The 3288-nt window shown below is 44.7% G+C and overlaps 1 pseudogene; it reads left to right on the top strand.

The window, feature by feature from the left end:
• Nucleotides 1–1173: 1173 nt before the first annotated feature.
• Nucleotides 1174–2724, top strand: LOC147693214 (endogenous retrovirus group PABLB member 1 Env polyprotein-like; annotated as a pseudogene).
• Nucleotides 2725–3288: the final 564 nt, after the last annotated feature.

Genomic DNA, 3288 nt, shown 5'->3' with positions numbered 1-3288 from the left:
GTGAGTTTGTGGGAAGTGTGATGAAGAGTGTGTGTAAGGGTCTGGGAATACGCCAAAAATTTCATAGTGCTAATCATCCCCAGTCGGCGGGTTTAGTGAAAGGGTACAATGGTACTCTGAAACTGAAACTTGCCAAAATCCAAGCAACGACTGGTTTATCATGGCCTGACGCATTGTCTCTGGCTCTCTTATCGACCAGGGCGACTGTGCACTCTCGAGTAGGGCTTAGCCCATATGAGATTGTGTTCGGCCGTCCTGCGAACGTTTGGGGAGTTCCGAGGCCTAGGGAGTTTGACAAACTTGAATATCCAATGTTGATTGACTATCTTTACGATCTGACTGCTAAATTGAGTTTGATTCATCAACAGGTTTTTGAAGCTCTACCTGCACAAACAGAAGGATCTGGTCATCGGCTCCAACCTGGTGATTGGGTAGTCACCCGCAACTTTGGGAGAAAACGTAATCTCGAGCCAAGGTTTGTGGGACCCTACCAAGTTTTATTAGCAACAAGGACTGCAGTTCGGCTGGACGGCAGGAAGCACTGGGTGCATGCCACCCATACCAAGAAGGTTCTGCTTCCTTTGCCAGCAGATCAATTGATAAAGAAAGGAGTTGCCTCGACTGAGACCGATACCATTTTACACTACGTGCCATTTAGTGATGCTCAATTTGTAGGGAACGATTCAGTTCAGTCAGATACACCTGTTGAATCATTTGGAACTGTACCTTCGTCCTCAGCATTGGAGAATTCAAGTTTTGAACTGTTATCTGAACAAACGAACACTGTCTTGCCATCTGAACCGTTGTTTGAAGAGCAAACTCGACCTGGAAAATGTCGATATTTTCTTTGATCGCGTGATAAGGACTAATAAAATCTTTTTTTATTGTTTTTGGATTCACATTACCCCCCTTACTGTTGTTATGAATATTGTGGACATTTATATTGCATGTGCACCTTTTCTGTGCAGCTGGGAGACTTATATTAAACTGAATGCTCAATTGATCAAAACTTACCATCTGGGTTGGCCGTAGGGCCGTGCGGGTACCTACTTCTGTTTAGCAGGTTTCTGACATTAGGTCGGTTACTTTTGTCGGTTTCTGGGAACTCCTGGGAATTGATAATCGCTACTCAGAACGAGGTGCGTCAAGAACGTTACGGACGGTCTTTAGAGGATGGAGTTTTCTAAGCTGTCGGAAATGGAGAGGATGTCGGCGTAAAGATCCAATTTGCATAAGATTTCGCGAACAAAATGTTTTGTGTTTCAGGTTTTTATGTTGTTCTTAACTGTTTCCATGCTACTTGTGGGTGGAGTGTATTTAGGGATTCAGTCATTATTACCTTTCACTTCACCTACTCCTCCTTCTTATGATTTGAGTGTTGTTCCCACTATTTCCCCACATTCCTTTCATCTTCTGCCCCAACATGAACAGGTCAGACGTGCGGAATTTATGAACAATTCCTTTGTCCAACTTCTGCATCAACATCAGTTGGTGATGAATACTACCAACTGTTGGGTATGTGGGTTAATTCCACATACCATGGATAAGGGTATTCCGTATTTGGTTCTTCCCAATAGCTCCCAGGGGTCAGCTCGAGCATTCCAAACCATGTTTCGTAGTGCACTAGATTCCTACCCCCGTCGAGAGCCACGCTCTATAAACCTTGGTCCTGGCCCGTACCACAAGTCTTTGGTAATAGGGATTGCTGATCTAGATACAGATGTTTTTGATGCATCACTTATTCCAGAGGAAGAGGTGCGAGCATACAAGGATCTGAGCGAGGCCAAATATAGTATGTCAGTGGGTGATAGACAGCTTAAGAGCTCGTCTCCAATCTGGATCGTACCACACCTAGGTCATTTTTGTCTGCAAGGTCTTGGTCGAAATCCGAGAGCTCAGCTTGGGAAGAGTGCTTGTACTGAGACGTATGTTTTACCAATGCTCTCTTCCCCTGTTTTCCTGACTGCCAAAGGTACCTATTTTGTATGTTATGATCGCGCTTATACGTGGTTGCCCCGTGACTTCTCGGGCACATGTTATATCGCGAATCTTTTGCCACCGACTTTTACAGTTGCCTCAGATTATCACAAGACCAGAGTTGTGAGAGGCGTTATTAGTAAAGAGGATACTGCCGGTCAAGAAGCAGGAGACTTCTTTAAGGGTTTCCTACCGTTTTGGGGTCCTATGGTTAATAGTAGGAACTTGAGACAGTTGACTCGTGTGGTAGAATCGACTGCTAACATAACTGCAAGTGCTCTTGGTAACCTGACAGCAGAGCTTCAAGCGGATAGACTCATGACGTTACAGAACTGTATGGTTCTAGATGTTGTACTCGCAGATAGAGGTGGTGTGTGCAAGGTGATCCATTCGAGCTGCTGTATTTTCATACCTGATAACGCTCCAACTGTTTATCAAGCCATCTCGAAGTTGCATAAAATCTCCGAGTCCATACACGTGGACGAAGGTGATTGGACGCTTCTAGGATGGTTTTGGGGTTTGATGTCGACTTGGGGTTGGAAGATTCTGATGATTGCAGGGGTTGTTGTGACGTTTCTGTTCACGTGTTGTCTTTGTGTACAGTGTGGTCCAGTCTTATGTGGCCTTTGTGCTACAACGTGTATAAGAAGGCCATATGTTACCAGAGAGACATTGATGGATAGAATAATGTTCCAGCAACAACTGAGTGATCTGATGAATATCGAGATTGATTCTGATATCGACTAGTGCTTGCCTACATGAGGGCAAAAGGAGCGTCTGAGGTTCTTTGAGAATCGTAATGACGTTTTGGGCATGCTCAAATATGGACGAGTTTGGTATCTACGAACCGCAAATGACGAGTTTATTAGGTGTATGCATTTTCGCTACACTACTCGGAAAGGTTTGTCTTATTTATGGGGTTTTCCATCTGAACCCTCGGGTTCCATTTTAGATACGGCATCCATTTTGTTTCTTGCCCTCACGTAGTCGGCGAACGGGCAAATGTCCGCTTCATGACCCTGGGATTCCTAAGCTCTTACGGAAGATGCGTATTCTTTTTGTGTGTCTTTTATGACTAAGGGGATGACACCAAAGGCAGATGGTTCCGCTAGAGGGTAATCTTGCAGTGCTGGTCTATTGTTTCAGCCTTGCATGTGCTAGGCTCGAATTCTTTGATCCTGTTATCACGCTTCCGATACTGCCCCCATACCCTTTTCAATCTGTTGTCTGTCTTCCTTGCACCTGTTTCTGTCTTTTCCCTTAGCCCGTTTACAACTAGAGTGGAATGTGCCTAATGGCGAAATAATGTTC

Source organism: Lissotriton vulgaris, chromosome 8 (genome assembly GCF_964263255.1).
Source record: "Lissotriton vulgaris chromosome 8, aLisVul1.2, whole genome shotgun sequence".
Classification (NCBI taxonomy): Eukaryota; Metazoa; Chordata; class Amphibia; order Caudata; family Salamandridae; genus Lissotriton; species Lissotriton vulgaris.
Note: the sequence above shows the minus strand (reverse complement) of the source record. Positions and strands in the feature narration are given on the sequence as shown.